Here is a 23,750-nt window from a genome sequence, read left to right as displayed (position 1 = left end):
TTTCATTATGGGTAGTGGCTTCAATGAACAAAATCTATTTCACATACAGGAGTAAACCTAAAGGAGCAGTTTCCAATGCATTTATACTCTGCAGATGGTATAATAAAGTTTTGGGAACACATTAAAGGGGCATTGTAAAGTAAATACAAATGTCTCTGTTTTGTCAATGGTCCCTTTTACCTGCTGGAGTGTATCCAACTGTTAGCAATCAGCTCCTTTACCTTTATTTTGTCATTTGACATAGCCACTTGCCTATAGAAACCACCACCTACACTGAAAATACGAATAACAAATAATTCTCTGTAGAAAACTATGTAAACAGGAGACAATAGCAGTAATTAATTTGGATTTGACCAGATCTTTGTGTGTAGCACTATTAGAGGAATAAATCTGTCTCAGAAAATAAAAAAACTCCACTACAAGCGGACATACTTGGCCATTGTTTATGCATATGAATACCAAATATACAAAAATACACATGCCTAATAATAACAAGCAATAAGTCCTAAGCAATACTGTCCATTTATGGGGGGAAATTACAGCACAATGTCTTTTTTTTTCTTACAGTAATAGAAACATAGAAACATAGAATTTGACGGTAGATAAGAACCAAAAAGGCCCATCAAGTCTACCCATATTACATGTTACTTTTTCCTTAGGATAGCCTTATGCATGTCCCAGGCATTTTTAAATTCCTTTACAGTCTTTGTGTTTACCACCTCAAATGGAAGTTCATTCCATGAATCCACCACCCTTTCTGTAAAAAAATGCTTCCTTAAATTTCTCCTGAATCTGCTACCCTCTAACTTTAGATTGTGACCCCTTGTTTTGGCATTTATTTTTTTGTGAAAAATGCTTTCAGCTTCTATTTTATTAAATCCCTTCATATATTTGAAGGTTTCTATCATGTCACCTCTTTCCCTTCTATCCTCTAAACTATACATATTTAGATCATAGAGTCTTTCTTTGTACATTTTATATTTTAGACCATGTACCATTTTAGTAGCCCTCCTTTGGACAGCTTCTAGTTTATTTATATCTTTCTGAAGATATGGTCTCCAGAACTGTACACAGTATTCCAGATTTGGTCTAACTAATGATCTGTAAAGTGGCATAAGAACCTTGCTATTTCTGCTACTAAAACATCTTCCAATGCAACCAAGCATTTGACTGGCCTTGCTGGCTGCACTGCGGCATTGTGTACCAAATTTTAAATCATCTGAAATAATAATTCCCAAATCCCTTTCTTCTTTAATTATAGTCAATAATGTACCATTGAGACTATAATCGGCCTTTGGGTTTTTGGATCCTATATGCATAATTTTACTCTTGGTAATATTAAATTTCAGATCCCATTTATTTGACCAGTCATCTAGTTTATTAATATCACAGTTCATTTGATCAACTCCTCATGGAACATCTACCCTGTTACAAATTTTTGTATCATCAGCAAACAAGCAAACCTTCCCCTTAAGCCCACTTCCAATATCACTTATGAACATGTTAAACAAAACAGGCCCAGAACTGACCCTTGGGGAACACCGCTAGTAACTGATGCCTCATTTTAATGTACTCCATTAATTGTAACCCTCTGTCGTCTATCTTTAAGCCAGCATTCTACCCACTTAACAATCTTAGCATCTATTCCAAGGCAATACATTTTGTGAATAAGTTTGTTGTGTGGGACAGTGTCAAATGCTTTGCTAAAGTCTAGATATGCAACATCTACGGCTCCTCCCTGCTCTATTATTTTAGTTACATGGTCAAAGAAATCAATTAGATTAGTCAGGCATGATCTTCCAGCAGTGAAACCATGCTGTCCTTTGTCTTCTAAGTTGTTTGTCTGAATGAAAGATACAAGTCTTTCCTTTAAAAGAGTTTCCATTAATTTCCCTGCAATTGAGGTCAAACTGACTGGCCTAAAGTCAGTAGAATCTTCCCTACTACCCTTTTATGAAGAGGGACTACATTGGCAATTTTCCAGTCTTTTGGAACAACTCCTGTTAGAAGTAACTGATTAAATAAATCAGCTAATGGAGTAGCTATTACGGATCGAAGTTCTCTTAGAACCCTTGGATGAATATTATCTGGACCCACAGACTTATTAACTTTTATTTTTGATAAAGCCTTTCAAAACTTCTTCCTCTGTAAAAAGAAAAGTACTACTCACATTATTTACAGTAACATCCCTTAATAGCATCTCACTATCTTTACCATCTGTTATAAAGACTGAACAAAAGTAATCATTTAAACAGTTTGCTATTTGTTTATCTTCTTCCACTACTCTATCCTCATTCTTGAGTCTAACTATCCCTCTGTTAGTTTTTCTCTTTTCACTGATATATCTAAAGAAGGTTTTGTCACCATTTTTTACAGATTGTGCTATTTTCTCTTCTGCATCAGCTTTAGCCTTTCTGATTAACTGCTTTGTCATCTTTTGATGGGTTCTCCATTTTTCTTTATCTTCTTCTGAGCCAGTGAGTTTTAATTTTTTATAGACTGTTTTTTGTGTCTTAACTGCATGTGCTACTTCTCTTGAAAACCATATTGGTTTTCTTTTTCTTTTACTTTTACAAAATGCCTAATACAGTGTTTAGTTGCATCTAGAATAGCATTTTTAAAATATTCCCACTGTTCTTGTACTCCTGTAATCTGTGCCATCCCTTTTAGGGATTCATCTAGGTATCTGCCCATGTTTGAAAAATCAGTAGATACCTATAGATTTGTGGGGAAGCAAAAGCCAAATAATATAACACAGGCCTCAGTTTCTATATTTATTTGAAGGGCTTTAAAGCAATACCTAATACAATGTCAATATGTTGATCTAATTAACACATTCCTTATATTCTTTATATTTTTTTCACTTGTAAAGCCTATTACTCTTCTAACTTTCTCTTCCTTATGTACAATATATTATTGCCTCCCTAAAAGTCTTTCATACAACTACTTGTTAGAATAAACATTTTATTTTATAGATGATGTGCTATATAGAGCATGTACAAAAGCATATCTTCAACAAGGAAAGTTGAAGTCCCTATGGTACTAAGGCACCAACATAGCAAGGTTTCAGTTAAGAATGGCCCTAATAGCTGATGGTATACATTTTGGGTACAAGGAGTTTCAGTAGACAGGGAACTAAGGTAGGTGGATACTGCTGCATACAAGCCTTACATCAGATTAAATAAGGGTAGAGAAAGAAAATGGGGTTATAGTAGTTGTTGGGTGAGTTAAAAAAGTAATCATTTTGCTTTGTTCAAGTTGTTAGCAATGCTGCAATTTTGTCACAGGAATATTGTTACAATTATATAATGGAGAAGTGAAATAGCTGCTACATCAAAGAATAGGGTGCATCTGGGTTTTTTGCCATAGTGAAGTCAGTATCAAACTGCTAGGGAAGAGGAGAATGACATGGGAAAAGATACTGGGTATAATATAGTGAACTAGGAAAAGATGGGGTCCCCCAGACATTAATTCATCTTGAAGATAATTACATAGGGTCTATGTTGTTGATAGAACTGTAGAGGAGGGATTCTATGGAGTAGTTTTACCTAGCATGGCCAAAGGTGAAAGTAGTCTGGTTTAATATAATATCTAGTTTGTTCTAGAGGGAGTATGATACTCAGAAGATAGAATACAGACGTAGGAAAAAGCTAAAATAGAAGAAGCAGGCAAACCAGTAAGGGAAATAGGAGGTGCAGTGATGATGACAAGAAAGAAGTAATTTAGAGTGGGTGGGTTACACTTAACAGACACAAACAACTAATTGGAAATGTAGGGGCAGGCGTTGGCAGAAAAGAAAACCTTTCCTGTAGTGATTAAATAGGCGTCCAGCATGAGTGCACAACAGTGAGAGGAAGGAGGATACTACATTATATGCAGAACTGACTGATGATCTGTTGGCCAAACAGCTGGCCCTTCCTATGCCATGGGTTCTCTCTCCTCCCTACTGCTGTGCCAAAGGTGGCATGTGGTCTGCCCTATGTTCAAGTTTAATGCTGGTGAATTATTGTTAGTGGAAATTTTGGAAGAAATACTTTAATACTTTAATACTATGTATGAGACATTGGTAGCCTTCTCAATAAGATCATGGTACATTTTAGTTGAGGTAAACCACAGTAAATGTGATTTTATTGACAGTGCAGAGGTTTTGTTCTCTTCATAAAATATTACTTTATGTTACTTTTTTTCTTTATTTTCCTAATCAGAGCAAAACAAGTAGAGGAAACCTAAGGCTGAGGGGCCGAATTATCAAGCTCTGAATGGAGCTTGATGCCCCTGTTTCCGCGCGCTCCTTCAGGCCCGCCGGAAACAGCAGTTATGAAGCAGTGGTCTAAAGATAACTTGTCCACCCGGAAACAGCAGTTATGAAGCAGCGGTCTAAAGATAACTTGTCCACCTGCTCTGAGGCTGCAGACATCAATCCGCCTGATCCTATATGACAACTCCTGCTAGTGGACGATTGGCCATGAATTTGCAGGGGGCGGCATTGCACAAGTAGTTCACAAGAACTGCTTGTGCAATGAAAAAAAATGCCACCAGCGTATGCTGTCGGCATTTATCAATTTATGGCGGACATGATACGCTACATCATATCATGTCTGCTCGCACTTTCATAAATCGGCCCCTGAGTATCAGTTTCACTGTGTAGGATTACTTCCTTCTCTAAGATAATTAAAAGGTGATTTATGTATCTAGATATTTTATGTGAAACTAATCCAGTCCGGAATAATTTATAAAATATACTTGCTTGGACATACTGGGGACCCTTATATCGCTTAAAGGGATATGAAACACAATTGATTCTTTAATGATTCAGATAGAACATGCAATTTTAAGCAACTTTCTAATTTACTCCTATTATTAATTGTTCTTTTTTCTCTTGGTATCTTTATTTTAAAAGCAGGAATATAAGCTTAGGAGCTGGCCCATTTTTGGTTCAGCACATGAGTAGCGCTTACTGATTGGTGGCTAAATGTTTCACTATTGTAGCTCTCGCCAGGGGCGTATTAAGGCATAGGCCAACAAGGCTGGTGCCTAGTGCAGCAGATTGAAGGGGTGGCAATTTGGAGGGGGCGTGGCATGGCAGCAGGTAGCAGAAGTGTGGCGGCAATTTGTGCGTGTTAAGTCAGTGTGTGAGACTGTACAACACAGCAGCCAGTTATGCTTGCCTTGGACAACTTACTGATGCCTGCCTCACTGGCGCTGCCTTTTCTATACATTTGAAAGAAACGGTGGTTTCAGACCACGGCCCGGCTTACGATGACGTCATCCACCCACCACATCAACCCGCCCGGACAGAGGTGTAACTAGAAGCCACAGGGCCCAGGTGCAAGAATTACCCCCCCCCCCCCCAAAAAAAGTGAATTTGTTACATTTTTTTTAACATTTAACTCAGAAAAAAATGGGAATCAGATTACATGTCTGCAAAAGGAGATACCCTGTACCCACAGTCTGTGAGATGGTCTGACCCCCTATTACTGTATATAGTGACATTGTTTAACCCACCACTACTGTATATAGTAAGTCAGTGACACAGTCTGTAATCTGCCAGTGAGATGGCTGGCCTGACTCTACCCACCCCAGTACTTTATAAAGTGACCACAGTAGTCTGTGACATGGTCTAGCCCCCCGTACTGTATATAGGGGTACTGTATATAGTGGTTCTGTATAGTGACACTGTTTACCCCCACCCCCCCATGCTGTAGTAACAAGGTCTGTAATTTTCTGGTTCCACAAACATACACACACACACACAGACATACATGCATTAATACACACACAGACACATACATACATACATACACACATAAACACCAATGGGTAAAACAGAAAGACTAACCCCTGTAGTCAGAGACACTAGTGAAGCATCATGTCACACTCACATGATATCAGTGCAGGCAGTTTATACGAAAAGAAAGGTTTGATGGCACTACTACAGATATATAGAGTCTTATCACCGTACACAATTAGGGCAAATTGGCCTGAAAATATACTATTTGATTGTGGTGAGGTACTTAGTATCTATAGTTATATTTAACTAGAATTCAATGAAGGATTGAACAAAAGGATACTATGGTAGCACTCCTAAGATTCTAAGAACAATATGTATAAGAGAACTTGATAGGTCATAAGAGTTAAAAATATTAATCTTAAATTTGATATAGGCTCAAAATCGGGTCTGCATAATTATTTCAGGTGTATCATTAGAATAACTGAAATTGGTCAGTCTACCAGTTAATAATAATATATCACAAAGAATTTAATGCACTTTCTGGTAGTTTTACTCTAAAATCTTAGTGCTTAGAAACTTCCTTATAATATTAGAGCTGAAATAATATCAGTTCTGCTGTATTTCAGTTACAATTCCAATGTTGGCATAAGTAGTTCTCTTTGTAACAGTTGTTAAACAACATGTATCACCAGGTATGTCGTATATAAACTCTGGCACTTTTTCACCAAGGTTTCAGTGCTTACTGAATGTCATTATACTATAGGAGCTGAAATTATATCAATTCCCTTGTTTTATAATTCTAAATCAGTATTGGCATGAATTGTTCATGTAGTAGAGATTGTTGAACAACACATTAAAATATTAAATTATCAAATAGATATATTTACAGATAATATCTGATCATTGATATACAGGCCCATTTATCAAAGGGCTTGCGGACCTGATCCGACACTGCGGATCAGGTCCGCAAGACCTCGCTAAATGCGGAGAGCAATACGCTGTTGGCATGTGTTGGCATGTCAATGCTGACATTCGAGAAAGTGTCAAAGTGTGCAGAGCTATGTGTAGAATCTTCAGGGGACCCATGGACCAGAGTTTTTTTTTACTGGTACAGTTTCAAATGGGTTAACAGTCTGTAAAAGATTACACAGTTCACAAAGTAAAGAATAATTATTCATAAATGTAATTCTTTATATTCTATATATTTAGTCCTTGTGCTGAAAATTCAAACCTATTAATATTATTATTGTTACGTTTCATGTATGCATAACACATATAAAACAAGATAACTCTAAAGTCATGCATTATAAACTTTAGCTGACTCATAGGGTTATAAAAATTCACAACTCAGTATTATAATCTAAAAGTACCATCCAAGATTCTATAAACTGGTAATCATTTTATATCACACTTTAATTTAATAAACCATGTAAAAAGCCAATATCCTTGGAAGTGTTAATCAATCAAAAAATGTGTTCTATAAATAAATATCACAAAATTAATTCCAAACACAACATTTAGAATAAGCTTAAAGTGATGGTAAAAACCGTAACCCTTTATGAAACGCTAGGATTTACCAGTGCTACAAATAAAGGGGACTTACAGTCATGAAGCATAAAATACTTCATGCTGAAAGTTCATTTATTTGCTTGCAGCGTATGCCGTGCTGAGCGCTTCAGGCTTCACACAGCAGAATGATATTTTTTCAATGAGTTGACGTTTCCACCTCTTAGCCAATAGTCGTGCTGCCCAGTTGGCATTAAGTTTTATACTTCATGACTTAAAGTCCCCTTGTAACACTGGTAAATCTTAGCATTGAAAAAAACCTAGGATTTACCATCACTTTAAGTATTGGCACTCTTCATCAATTTATACTGTTGTCCTTGTTTTAACTTTACTTTTGCTTAACCTATGAGTCATATTTTTCATACTTGCACAACTGAAATGCAGATCCATATGCTTTGATTAAAATGCAGTAAAAGGCCCCATTTATCAAATCTGTCCACCAATGAATGCATTTAACAATTCACAAGTATTTTCTTGTGTAGTACCTTCTCCTGCATTGACTGAGTTCTGAGTGTTTAAACTTTGTCACCTTAGAGGTTAAGGAGCGGAGGTTGAATGACTGTTGCTACTTAACTTGCGGAAAACCCTTTAAGGTCTCCAAAGCAGAGTTTGCTGCATGATCAATGGAGCCAAATATGTACAACACAAATCATTATAAGGTTGATCACAATATATAATTTGGTTGCAGGAGATAGGTTGACAGATCCCCCCAGGTAATATTGTGGGGGTGACAATAAATGGATAATTTCCCCAAGATTGCAGCCAGGGATTAGGAGCAATTCAACATATCTTAGACTATGCCAGTGCAGTGAAGCACTTCAAACCACTCCTCATCCAAAATCTTTCGTTGTACCGTCATTGTAAACAGCTTTAAGAAGTATAATTTTGGAATCATTATTATTATTACTTATTACCTATGCTGGTTACAGGGCTGGCCCTCAATTGCATTGTTGTTTCTCAGTAGGACTCCTACTAGAGCTGCCTAAAATTATTTTAAAACTGTTTTGGCACCATCAGCAGTGTTATCCAAACCTGACTGTCTCCAGTAGAGCTGGAGAGGATACTATTGGATTTCCATGCCGTTTTGTCCAACAAATGCTTACACTATATACCTAAGCTGCTGCATTGTAAACAAGCTGCTTTTATAATAAGGATGTACATGTATATGTGTATTTTGTATCTAGATGTGGGATACTCATCTTATGTTGTAAATTATTTTAAACTAATGTGTTGTGCTGTGTCATGTTCCCCCCCCCCTTATATTCATAAAGGATTCATTTTATAAAGAGCAATAGGCAATGCCAATTGTGTGCTTGTAATATTTACCTCTTATGGATATACAAACAAATATCTGCTGTTGGTTATTAAATTAACCCCTTATGAATATGCACACACATATCTGTTGCTGTTTGTAAAATGAATCCCTTGTGAATATAAACAGCAACAGATATGTATATGTACTGTATGTGTATGTATATATGTGTGTGTAAATATGTACCCATTTCTTTTATCAAATATGCAAATTACTGCCCATTCATTTTTCAAAGTTGTGAGTCATGTCCCAAAGCAGTGAGGAAGAGAGAGGGCTACAAAACAGGACATCTTGTATATATTTTTTTTAAAATAATTTTTTTATTGAAGTTAAAGCATAGATCAATAAACAAGATTCGCCCTAAGGCCAAAGTTACAACAAAGAGAGTAATACATTGTCTATACACAGGCGTTATTGAAAAAGCAATATGCACATGCAACAAGATAAATACATATCAGCTCTTAATATGAAGATAGACAATAGTTTAGGCGAGATTCAGCGGATAAGCACCGCTATACACATAGGGGAAAGGGTGGAGGGCGGAGCCATATATGAGTGTAAATAGGTTAAGGTACATGATGGGAACATAGAGGTGCTCGAGCATAGAGATCTCAGGCCTGTCAGGAGAGAATTATATCTTGTGGGTCATAGTGCAGACTAGGTTATTCTCTGTCGTTAAGTTTCCCCTCTAATAATATGATCCTATCCATAAGGTTGAGGGAATAATAGCTAGTAGGGGAATTTATCAGGGCTTAGAAAAACTTATGCTCATATAAATTGAACCCTGGTTTTCAGAGTGTATGCATTAGGGAAACTAACAAAGGGTGACTGAGAGGATGTGACGGGACCACTAAAAAATGTTATTGATAAATTAGTTGTATAAAACACTGTCAGTGAAGACAATATGCCAAATGTCAGTTTGAAGAATATAGAAACTTAACAGAAAGTGTGTCGACAGGGGGTTAATAGTGTGTGCCTAGGTTTATGAGTGGTAGGGTCGTACATTTACATATTAAGGGAAATTTGTAGCAAAAGAATTTGCTATGCATGGCAATGTGATAGCTCAGCAAGTCTACCATTAAGGAAGACCTTAGTAGATTCTCAACCAAGTAGGAAAAGTAACAATGATCAGTTACTATACATGTATACATATTTCATGCACAGAGTTCTTCTAGTAAAGTGTATTTAATAAAATTCACAATAGGGACCAATAGTAAACTCTGCAAGGCCTGTATGTGTTAGCCATGAGGAATAGGTCTGGGGGGTGACATGTTATTTCTGCCAAGAGAGTCTGCGAAGAACAAAATATATTAGGAAAACAAACTCTGCTTACTTAACATAGTACTAGCCTATGGGGCTGTGAGTAAACAGTAGGGAGAAGCAGTAGTGACCAACTAGTAAATTATATCAAATTATAAGTCTCTACTATACCTCTAAACTTAGACCTTACAGAGTTCCATTCGAGATGTAAAGGAGTTAAGCAAACAGAAACATAGCATACCTTCTTAAGCATTTACTATGAAAATATGTGCCATATGAATCGTTCCCTTAATTGAGGAGATAGTAATGCAGTAATTGACCTGTACAAACTAACAACCTAATGCGTGCAGGGAATGCTAACTTTCCTATATTGGATTCAACAAATTGAACAGCGTGACAGGGAGGGATCCCCTATTATTAGTGTGTACAGGTTGTCAGAGATATAGAATAAAGAATTGGAGTAGCAAATACAGGTACATACCTTGGCAGCTTAAGCGCTCTTAAATTTAAATAGTACAGTAATATTATATCTGTAAAGGAACTAGTATAGACTATGTCTCAAGAGAAATAAAAAGGGACATATAGAATTGGGGAGATAAGACTATAATCTATATAAACAGATCCCATGCTCAGATTAGTTACGTAGAGGTAAGATAACCTGCTTTGCAGCGTTGGAAAGGTAATTGACCCTTATTAGGACACCCTCTGCGATTGAACGTTATCAACACATATAATACTGCCTATGTAAATAGTGGTAAACACATATGAAACAATGTCAGACTAATTCCGCAATGAGGCAGTAGAACATTGAGGGCAATATAGCATATGGGGGGCAGTAACTATAAATCCAAAGATAAAGAACACATTCAATGGAATATTTACAATTTTTACAAAATTTTACTGCTTAGTACAAGCTGCAAAGTGAAATTGAATATCTGCACGAATGACTGCTCACACAGACAACAATCTGAGTTATCAGGTTTGACAACTTTATATAATATCTGTCTAACCTAAATGAAACATTTTATCTGCTAATATCTGGCTGATTAATAGGCTTGTATAAACTTTGGGATTGAGATAACAGCCTTGCCTGTTAAGTTAATGAACATATAGCTACGGTGAAGGAGGAATTACATACAGACACCACAAAATGCTATATGATTTTGTCTGATCAGAAATTTTAATATAGGCTGTTATAGTAACTAACAAAAGAGTCAATGTGTGTCGGCACTTAAGACAGCTGGTTATTTAGGCAAAATAAACAAGTGCTCCCATGAATACTCTGAAGAGCTGGACAATATTGAACAAATTGCCTTAATGCCAAGTATAGTTGTATTATCAGTCTCTCACCTCTCCTGGTTAAGTAGCGTCCAGTGTCACTTTGTCTGTTATCGGGAACACAGAAATCCACAACGACCCTCTGTGCACAAACCAGGTGCACACGAAGTCGGTCCGGCACTTGTCGTCCTCTCTGACCGCTCAGGTCTTCTCTGTGTGGTTCCTCTCCGATGGCGTGTGATGTCAGTATGCTCACTTCCGGTTATAGGAACCTCCTTCTCCGAAGTAGAGCTGTGTTACTGTTGGCAATATCCAGGACCTGGATCGGTTATAGTAACTAAACTAATCTCCTTCATCCTCAGATAGCTTTGCAGCCATTTTTGTACATCTAAGCGACCTCATTATATCCTACCCTGGTTGCACAACTATACTATGCTAGTGAGCTGGGTAGGATAGGTTAAGGGTAGCAAGCAAGCCTGGGAGTTCATACTAGATGACACAGATCACAGATCCTGCATAATGTAAAAATGGGACATCTATACACAGCGTAAATGTAACCTATATAACATGAACCATAACAGCAAAAAAACTTGTACATCTAAATGTAAAACATCAGATCATATAGTAGATCTAACTTTTGTTGATAACACCCTGGCTAAAAGTGGGTTAATTTAACTAAATAAAAATAACATTAATAGGATGTACAATGAATACAGGAATATAAGTGTACGGATTAAGTAAGTAACAGGCATAGTAAGTTAAGCCCTATTAATAAAATAGAACATACTCATAAAGGTGTCCCAAGCTTAGTATCCTGCAAAATAAGTCCAGACTGTTGTGATAAAGTCTAAGTGCTGGGTTGACCTGTATAGGGAGGGAAGTGAAATTACCCATACATATTATTTTTATGTTAACTGTCTGAAATAAAAATTAACAGAGGTATCAGAGTTATACAAGATCAGATGTGCGTTATTCATACACAAGTTCACAATCTACCCCATACTTATGAAAATCTAATGGGTCTGTGTATCAACAACACAATCTCCCCAGATACCGACAACTAATAAGTAAGCAGGAACTCAGTACAACTATATATATTGTTAAGTAAATATAAGGCATAAGTCCCAGTAACACATCTATCCCATCAAAACTGTTAACGGTGGTGCAGTGATTAATCCCTTCATACATTAGGGATTTGTGTAATAACCTCAAAGTCTGAGTGCAGACACGCCGGATTTGCTGTGGGTGAAATGCCTCAATCTTTCAAGGTGTACAGTCATGTCCCGTTCCTTAGCCTATACCTACAGGCAGAAAGATCCTTCTTGGAGAAAGCTGCCTGCTGGGCATATAAAACATACCCCTTGCTCTAGGAGAGGTGTAAGAAAGGCTGCGTGAGTTCTATGTAGGTAGTTTTGAGCGCCTGAAGTGAGTTTTAGTTCGTAATATGGCTAAGTAATTTTCATTGCTGGGGGTCATGGCGCTGGGCAGTTAGATCAGTCAAGTCCCATCTGCGAGCGGCAAGGCTCCCCGCAGGCACAGACCCCCATGCCACCTTACTTTTGACTGTCTCAGCTAAACGATGCCTGTATAGATTACTTTTCAGGAGAGCACGATGAGCTCTCACTGTGTTCAGCCGCTGGTCTTTGGCAGCAGGAATGCCAACAGACATATCGTCTTGTTTCAGAATGATGCAGGTGCCTGAGGAGCAAAGTTGCACGTTAAGGCCATGACGCTGTGTTAGTAGGATGCCATTGCTTATAGTGTGAGCACTGCTGGGTTCCTTCCTCGGTATCGCATCCTTTAAGGTTACATCGCCTCCTCTAAGTGGTGTCCGATGGTCCTCCTTTATGTTACCTGTGAGGAGTTCAACTTGTGTAGCCTGCGTCCACAGGGAACCGACACCGCCGTCCGCCATCTTGTGCACCGCATTTTCCACCATGCCATGTGGTGCTCTGATTATGAGCGATAGTTCAATAAAATTATTGTGCATCTGTGTCGCAATCTGAGAGAGGAGCATCCGGATCTCATCCATGGTCCGCTGTTATAGTAGCCCAGGTTCAATTGTAGTATATCAGCAGTGGTGGAAGCAGAACTGCGTTTCTATCTATCCACGATAGACGAGCTGCCTCTCTGTAATACTTCATGAAAAATAAACTAATCTGCCTTCCAAGAGTACTCCTAGATCAGGGATTAACCTTCTGTTATGAATATATTAAAGAAAGTTTATATTTCAGCCATAAATAGATATATAGTTTGGTCCCAGGTCAGGAGCCTAAAAAATATGCGTCTAGTTCCAGCTGCTGTTGGCTCCGCCCCCCGACATCTTGTATATTTAATATGCGCTGAATACCTGCTATGCTATTTGTGTACATATTGTTTATTCTAACCTGTTACTACTACTTTTAGCTTATTGTACACTAATGCCATGGAGTTCTAGAAACACATCGGTCCATAGCATAATGCTTCTGTTTTTTTTCAATTCTCTGTATTACAGGTGGGAAGTAAAAGGTTAAAAGAGGGTGAGGCAAAAGGGTGGTGGAAAAGGTACTAGTGAATGATTAATTGATTTTAATTTGTCACATATGTTTTATTTCAGTTTATTCTTTGAATTTTCTTGCTAAAAAGGTGTGTAATTATTATATGTTCTCCTGTCTCCTTTAGGTTTCACATTGGCAATAGTATAATGCACAGCTTTTGTTATTTATAAATTCTTTACCAAATAGTTTGACAAGCCAAATGCTGGCATACCCGAAATTCTCTTGAAATTAACCTTTGCCGGAAATCACGAACAGAATGCTTCAGACTAAACACAATTTTTGACTGTTTTGGTGGGGCAGGTGTGTGGTTAGGGTTATAGCCGTTTGGGAAAGCAGGCAAGAGGTGGTTAAGTTAAATTGCAGATGGGTAAGTGACTGGCGGTGTAGGTTAATTGTGGTGGGAGGTTAAATCAATGCAAATGAAGTTATATAACAGATAAGAGCAGTTGTACAATTGCTTTTTATTACAAAAATGGGTCTACTTTGAAAGCTGCACTTCATAATGCTGACAGTCAAATAGTGTCACTATTATGCTATAGTAACTTCAACGGAACATAACTATGTATATTACTGGAGAACTGCTGCACTGCATGAGCCACTTTAGAGTAACTGATCTGTGTCGGTTGATCCACCACTATTTTTAGGGGCACAGCTATCGTATGCTGCAGTCACATGGTATTAACACCAATGTTTGTTTTGCCATATTCCTATTATTCATTGCAAGTCTTATAAATGAATTGATACTTAGAAATGTTTAAGTACATGTGTTTAATAACGCAAGGGATGATGTACGGCGCTGTGGGATAAACACATTGACAGATACTTATAGAAATGCATATTTTGGCAAGGAAGTATCTAAAAGGATAAAGCTTAAGAAATATAATGTCCTCCCCTAACTTTTAGTTTTATTGATTGATTTTGTGTTATAATGTAAATTGATTCTGAACGTAGAAACACATATCTACCATTTTTTTTATTTTAGAACCATAAATACAAGGCTTTTTTATATCACAACAAAGTTAAATTAATAATTAATTCTAAAATGGTATTTCTGTACTGGGATATTAGAAGAAAAACTAAATATTTTTATTTTATTCCAATTCAAGCTACTAGAAATGTTATGGTCTACAAAAATGGTTCTTGGCAAATAGAGAAAAGAAAATTTAGCATAACATGAAATACTTTACTTCCAGTAAAAGATGAATATCCATTAGAAAACCTTTTTTACTGTTAAAGCTGTTTCATGAATGCTACAGAAGAACATTATCTTTTTAAGTGGAAACACTTAATATATGACCCTGTTATTGAACAGTTATCATTAACCCAGTGTGGGCTAGATTACAAATGGAGCTCTAATTTATTGCGCACCCATTTGCAGGTGCGCAATAAATAACCAGCCATTACAAGTGGCTGGTTATTTCTACCGCAAGCTTGTGGTAGCAATTAGCGCTCAGAAAATTAAATAGAGATTAGATCTCTGGTTAGTTTTCTTAAAGTGCCCCAAATACCCCCAAAATAAAGGGTCTTTTAGATTTTTATGGAAAAAAAATGTAGCATTTTTTTTTTCATAAAAAACTACTGCACTAGGCAGTTTTTAGGGGTTAAAAGTGGTGGGTTAGGGGTGTTACTAAAAAGTGCCTTTACATTACGGTCTATGGTAACTGTGTGTTCACTGTAAATATACAGTATATGTATATGCTTATATACATATATATTTATGTGTTAATATGTGTATTTATATATTTATATTTGCTGCCCATCCCTGTGCGACTTACCTCCTTCGCTGTGCTTAGGTTCTGTGTCGTGTATGATGGCATCAGTGCAAGGCTGCCATTGGAGCCTATAGAATCACACTCTTGTGAGCGCAATGATTCTGTGCAATGCAAATGCGAGGTCACGTTCGCATTGCGCCTAACTCGTAATACCAGCGCACATTTGTGTGTGCTTGTATTACTCAGTTGAGCGCAAATATCTCTAATATTTTAAGCTTAACTTGTAATCTGGCCCTTTATGTTTTATTAATACTTCAAAGTAAAAAAAAAAAAAAATCAAAACTGTTAAAATAACAACTTTTTTCACTTTGTTAATATCACAGGTATAACAAAGTGTAGCCAGGAAAGAAATACAGGGATCTAGTCCATACTGTTTTACATTGGTGGGTTTAAACAGGGCTAATAATCTTCAGGAGCTGTTCCAACACCAAAATAGCTTTTCTAATAGTTTTCAAAAGACTTGAGCTTTGAAGCAGGTGGTGTCTGATCAGTCTGGAATTATTTTAATCTACCACCTCTTACCACCACCTTAACACCACGGCTTATTAGCTTTGGTTACTGGATTACATGAGCTTTTGCAATGAGAAATCCTACTTGCTAGCTCCAAATGAAGATGGACAGGTTCCCTAGCTGGGAGCATTGTCTGTCCACTAGTTAATAAATAGGGACCATAGAGTTAAGCCCCGTAACAAATTAATAGTGCTTTAACATATTGTGAGGTTCTATAAAACAACACAAAATGTTGAGATGGCTTCTGGATTTAGGCATACAGCACATTTAAGAAGGCCTAGGAGGTGCTAAGCAGCCATAAATTAAATAAATATTTATATTCCCTGATTTGTGCAGTGTTGGGTTGCCTGTGTACCGAGACTATCATACTCCAGCATTTGTTTCTCTTTTTTTGAACTCTTGGTTTTGACTTTGGCTTTACTGACCTGACTAATGTTTTCATTTGTGATCTTTGTTACTGACATTGGCCTGTTTCTGACTATGCTTTTGTTACTGATTTGGTATTGCATTTGTTTGTCCTGGTTTTAACCTGGACTGTTTGTCTATGTTCATTCTGCCTACTGTGATCCTGATTTTACTGCTTTGTGATTGCTACATCAACGTTTAGAATTCTTGATGTGTTTTCCATGCATCAGACATGCTCTATTTTGTGTGAGCTGCATTTCAGGTATTGTTAAGCTAATTTATTATACTTATTTATTTCTCAGTATTGCAGATATTTATTTGTACGTATTTACTATTTCAGTGCCATTTGCAGTGTTGCTTTCTTCTGGAATACGTGACCAAACTTATTTAAAGGAATATTCATAATATTTGCACACTTATTTCAGGATATAGAGTTCAGTTATCAAGTTTGGTTGCCACTCTCTTACCCTAGTCTCATACTTAGTTATTGTGTGTTTAAAATTGCAGTATTTGTAGGACTATTTGGTAAATGAGACCACCTAGCTATTGATTTTAGCTTGTTACATTTTGGAACACTTGTATTTCATCTGACGATGGAGAAGATGGGTCCAGAATCTGGAAAACGGTTTTCTGTTTGTTACAAATATTTTTTAGGAAATTACAGAATACTCCCAACATTTCCTGGAGGTTTTTCAGATTAGAGGAAGGAAGGGGACCTGTGGGCAGTGGGTCACTGGCATGTGGTGGGCAATGTGGTGTGTAGTTGTGGGCATAATATGGGCAGATACAGTTCTCTCCCTGCAAACTATGACATTTTTCCTGCCTTAGGGAGGCTGTGGGAGGGGCAGCAGGTGGACCTCCCAACCAATGACAATTCTGTAAGATCTGGGGCAGTTGGGAAGTGATGTCTGTGTTTTATCATCTCTACTGGCAAACTTTTTACAACCTTTTTTATGCACCTTCAATCCTCAAAAAAATTATATACATAAGCAAAGTATTCTTGCATTCCCTTCATTACAAAAAAATATATTCTCTACATCAGTCACCCTTTCTTTAAATAGGTCCTTACAGGGACAGTCAAGTCCAAAAAAAACTTTCTTGTTTCAAATAAGGCATGTAATTTTAAACAACTTTACAATTTACGTTTATCACCAATTTTGCTTTGTTCTCTTGGTATTCTTAATTGAAAGCTAAACTTAGGAAGGCTCATATGATAATTTCTAAGCCCTTGAAAGCCGCCTCTTATCACATGCTTTTTTATTTGCTTTTCACAACAGGAGAGAGCTAGTTAATGTAAACCATATAGATAACATTGTGATCACGCCTGTGGATTGTGGCAGACACTACACTAATTGGCTAAAATGCAAGTCAATAGATAATAACTAAAATGTCATGTGATCAGGGGGCTGTGAGAAGATGCTTAGATACAAGTTTATCACAGAGGTAAAAAGTATATTAATATAACCGTGTTGGTTATGCAAAACTGGGTAATGGGTAATAAAGGGATTATCTATTTTTTAAAACAACACAAATCCTGGTGTTGACTGTCCCTTTAAGTGCATTACTCATCATAGAAAAATAAAATAAAACAATTCGTAAATAAATTATCGATTTTATAAAGCTTATTTCATGATTAATTTCATTTATTGTATGGAAAAAATGGGCTAAAAATGTATTCTTAATATTTAATAATTTTTTAACATATTTTTTAAACAATAACTCTTATTAGGTGTTGCTTCTTTTCTTACTTTATGTTTTTTATCAGCTGTAACACCCTATCGTTAAGCCAACTCTTAGCCTTGCATAATCATCTAATTATCTAAATTTTGGATTGCTCTTCTTCTCTCTGACTAACTGTGCAGACTTTAGCTTCAAACACTGTAGATGATCAAAAACAAATCAATATAAACATAAATAAAATGTGTAGATGGACATGCACAAGATATGCAAAGCTTCTGAAGCAGAGACAATTAGCAGTATTTTTTAAGAACTGATAGCAATACTATAGTTAAAAGGTAATGGAGTATGACAGCTTATTCACCTTGAGGATAACTATAAATTAGAGTGCACAGATGGAAGCAACATTCTGTAGTGAGCAAAACAGGTTTTTATTGGCAGCCCTAGAGAAATAATACATCCTGTTCAATTCAGCAAATGTCTGAGCATTGCAATAATAAGCTTTAAACAAGGTCTGGAAACACAGATATTCTTAAGGAACTTTTGATGATTTTTATAAACATAACACAAAATGCATAAGCATCTGCTGCTTCCATACACATTACATTATCCAGAATTGTTATGTTTTTCTCTGGATGATACACAAATTCACATGTGTATTAGCAAATATGTTTACTTGACTGATAGACGATATTGAGTGCAATTAAAGATTATATTTGTAATTTGTAGTGTTTTGGTGCATACATAACTACATTAAATGAAATTAAATAAACCAATTAAATCAAGACAATCCATTTACTGAACTGGATTTGAAAAAACTGGAATGTCAGACATATTATTGGATAGGGTATACAAAATGTTATGCCCTAACCATTTGAGAAAGCATCTCTATACAATGTCACAGTCAGTACAGCAATTTACTTACATAAAGCAAGATTACCAGTAGCGCATTATGATTTTTCCGCACGCAATGTAGTCTTTTTGCAATCAATTTCCATTGTGCTGGTATTACAAATCTTGAAAAATCACGATTGCGTGTGAGCATTCGCCTTTTATGCAACAATAATTTCCGCTCTCGAAGAGCTGAAGTTAAGTTTTCCACAACAAAAATTGTATGCAGATATGTTTAACCAGTGTTAATTTCGTCGACTAAAACTAGACTAAAATGACTATAAAACTAATGAAATTCTGGTGACTAAAATACGACTAAAACTAATATGGCATTTTAGTCAAAAGACTATGACTAAAACTAAATCAAAATTTGCTGACAAAAACATTTTATGCAAGGTGTTATAATCAATCCATATCCAATTACTGCTCTTTTGTAAATGTTACAAAACTTAATTTTATTAAATTTTAAGATAAATAAAGACATGTTATATACCACAACAGTTAAATCTGTTAAATCTGTATTGCATGTTCAAACCTTAATACCATAAATAGAAACAGGTTAATAAACCTTTACTCCAGGAGTATATAATGAGTTTGGAAGTTCTAGAGCAGTGCTAATATCGTTGCCAAATTGTTTTTGAATCTGTGAACAATCAATTGATTCTTCCTATAGAAATAAGCATAACCCACGAATATGGGTTTAAGTTATGCTAACAATTCAGGTGACTAAAATACGACTAAAACTAAAATGGAATTTTAGTCAAAAGACTAAAACTAAGACTAAATTGAAATCTGCTGTCAAAATTAACACTGTGTTAAACTATGGAGATAATGTAAATATTTTACATTACAATCTTATGCACATTAAACAATGTCTCAGATGTATTTTCAATGCAATTTTCGCATATCGATTTCGAGATATCTAGACAGACAATATATATATTCATATACATATCTCACAATAAATAGATATAACATGAAATATATAGAGAAATATTTATTAAAAATTGTATTGAATATTCTGTTGTGAAAACATTTTCACAATATAAAATATTCACATTTTCATGTACACTTTTTAAGGAGAATACGTCATGGGCTTTGCGCAACATATTACAGTTTTTGTGTTTGTTTTTTTTCTATTTGTCTTCTCTATTGACTTCTATGGGGAATATGTGAATGTGCACGCAATTTCGTGGTTTGCATTATTATTTTGCAACTTGTAATACCCGCGCTGAGTTTTCGCAAATGATTTGACACGTAACTTGTAATCTTGCTCAAAGAGATTAATAGAAAAATACTTACTGATTTATATCCAGCCACACTTCAGAAAAGAGAATCCTGAAATCCATGAATATGCTCATAAAGGTTAAGATTATGGGTGGATCTGTTTTTTGTCCTCCCGTACGGTGTCCATTTTAGGACATCCTTGCTCCCTCCTCCAATACTCCCTCCTCCCTCCTTTAAAACTCCATGCTCCCTCCTGCAAAACTCCCTCCTTTCTCCTGCCTCCCCCAAAACTCCCTCCTCCATCCTTTAAAACTCCATGCTCCCTCCTGCAAAACTCCCTCCTTTCTCCTTCCTCCTCCAAAACTCCCTCCTCCATCCTTTAAAACTCCATGCTACCTCCTGCAAAACTCCCTCCTTTCTCCCCCTCCTGTAAAACTCCCTCCTCCATTCTCTAAAACTCTATGCTACCTCCCTGAAAACTCCATTGTACCTTGTTATCAGACATTAGGTATCAGGAATCCGGTGTCAGACATCAGGAGTCAGGCCTCAGGTGTCAGACATCAGGTATCAGACATCAGGTGTCAGACATCAGGTGTCAGACATCAGGTATCAGACATCAGGTATCAGACATCAGGACTCAGGTGTCAGGAGTCAGACATCAGGTATCAGACATCAGGTATCAGACGTCAGGTATCAGATGTCAGGTATCAGACGTCAGACATTAGGTATCAGACATCAGGTGCCAGGCATCAGGTATCAGAACTCAGATGTCAGACATCAGGTGTCAGACTTCAGACATCAGGACTCAGGTGTCAGGAGTCAGACATCAGGTATCAGACATCAGGTATCAGACGTCAGACATCAGAGGTCAGACATCAGGTATAAGACATCAGGTGTCAGAAGTCAAGTATCAGGTGTCAGACATCAGGTCTCAGGTGTCAGACATCAGGTGTCAGACATCAGGAATCAGACCTCAGGTATCAGGTGTCAGACATCAGGTATCAGACATCAGGTACCAGGTGTCAGAAGTCAAGTATCAGGTGTCAGACATCAGGTCTCAGGTGTCAGACATCAGGTGTCAGACGTCATGGTGTAAGACATCAGGTGTCAGGAGTCAGACATCAGGTATCAGACATCAGGTATCAGACATCAGGTATCAGACATCAGACGTCAGACATCAGGTATCAGACATCAGGTGTCAGAAGTCAAGTATCAGGTGTCAGACATCAGGTCTCAGGTGTCAGACATCAGGTGTCAGACATCAGGTATCAGACCTCAGGTATCAGGTGTCAGACATCAGGTATCAGACATCAGGTATCAGACATCAGGTATCAGGTGTCAGAAGTCAAGTATCAGGTTTCAGACATCAGGTCTCAGGTGTCAGACATCAGGTGTCAGAAGTCAAGTATCAGGTTTCAGACATCAGGTCTCAGGTGTCAGACATCAGGTGTCAGACGTCATGGTGTCAGACATCAGGTATCAGACATCGGGTGTCAAGAGTCAAACATCAGGTGTCAGACATTAGGTTTAAAAAATATCTGTTCATAATGTATATTCATTTTTTTCATCAGGCAGTCATAAAATCCTTCAACTATCAATCCCATCCTATAAATTTTTATTCAAAAATATTAGTTATCCACAGTCAGAAGCTTATATAGCGCAATCATAACTTTTTTTTATATGTTATATTTGTTATTGTAAATATTTACGAAAAAAATAAATATATATTTGTTATATTTCAAAAATATACATTTTAGCTTGTAGTATACAAACTCCTGAACAGATATATATCACAACATTTAAAAAATATACAAGGATGGCTTTGATATTTCATGGATAGTGCTGTGATATTGTGCGATTTACGAAAAAAATAAATATATATTTGTTATATTTCAAAAATATACATTTTAGCTTGTAGTATATAAACTCCTGAACAGATATATATCCCAATATATAAAAAATATACAAGGATTGCTTTGATATTTTATGGATTGTGTTGTGATATTGTGCGATTCACAAAAAAAATAAATATATATTTGTTATATTCCAAAATTATACATTTTAGCTTGTAGTATACAAACTCCTGAACATATATATCACAACATTTAAAACATATACAAGGATGGCTTTGATATTTCATGGATTGTGCTGTGATATTGTGCGATTTACGAAAAAAATAAAAATATATTTGTTATATTTCAAAAATATACATTTTAGCTTGTAGAATATAAACTCCTGAACAGATATATATCCCAACATTTAAAAAATATACAAGGATGGCTTTGATATTTCATGGATTGTGTTGTGATATTGTGCAATTTACGGAAAAAAAAAATATATGTTACAGTTAAAAAATATAAATTTTAGCTTGTAGTATATAAACTCCAGAACAGATATATATCACAACATTTAAAACATATACAAGGATGGCTTTGATATTTCATGGATTGTGTTGTGATATTGTGCTATGCCTGAGATATGATGTCTGATGCATGAGAACGGATGGAGTTTCTTAGGAGGGAGGATGGAGTTTGTTAGGAGGGAGGAGGGAGTTTGTTAGGAGGGAGTGTCCATTCTCCTCTGAATCTCTGTCAATCAACAACTCATACTCCCTCCTAGCTCCTAAAAAAATCGGTCAGTCATCCAACAAAACTCCATCCTTCCTCTTAACAAACTCCCTCCTCCCTCCTAACAAACTCCCTCCTCCCTCCTAACAAACTCCATCCGTTCTCATGCATCAGACATCATAGCTCAGGCATAGCACAATATCACAACACAATTCATGAAATATCAAAGCCATCCTTGTATATTTTTTAAATGTTGTGATATATATCTGTTCAGGAGTTTATATACTACAAGCTAAAATGTATATTTTTGAAATATAACAAATATATATATTTTTTTTTCGTAACTCGCACAATATCACAACACAATCCATGAAATATCAAAGCCATCCTTGTATATTTTTTAAATGTTGTGATATATATCTGTTCAGGAGTTTATATACTACAAGCTAAAATGTATATTTTTTAAATATAACAAATATATATATATATTTTTTTTTTCGTAAATCGCTCAATATCACAACACAATCCATGAAATATCAAAGCCATCCTTGTATATTTTTTAAATGTTGTGATATATATCTGTTCAGGAGTTTATATACTATAAGCTAAAATGTATATTTTTTAAATATAACAAATATATATTTATTTTTTTCGTAAATCTTTACAATAACAAATATAACATTACAAAAAAAGTTATGATTACGCTATATAAGCTTCTGACTGTGGATAGCTAATATTTTAGAAAAAATATAATAGGATAGCATTGATAGTTGAAGGATTATATGATTGCCTGATGAAAAAAATGCAAATACATTATGAACAGATATTTTTTCAACCGGAAGTCTGACACCTGATGTTTGACTCCTGACGCCTGATGTCTGACACCTTATGTTTGACGTCTGACACCATGACGTCTGACACCATGACATCTGACACCTGACGTCTGATACCTGATGTCTGACACCTAATGTCTGACACCTGAGACCTGATGTCTGATACCTGATACTTGACTTCTGA

Source organism: Bombina bombina, chromosome 3, assembly GCF_027579735.1.
Source record: "Bombina bombina isolate aBomBom1 chromosome 3, aBomBom1.pri, whole genome shotgun sequence".
NCBI lineage: Eukaryota > Metazoa > Chordata > Amphibia > Anura > Bombinatoridae > Bombina > Bombina bombina.
This window is presented reverse-complemented; position numbering follows the sequence as displayed.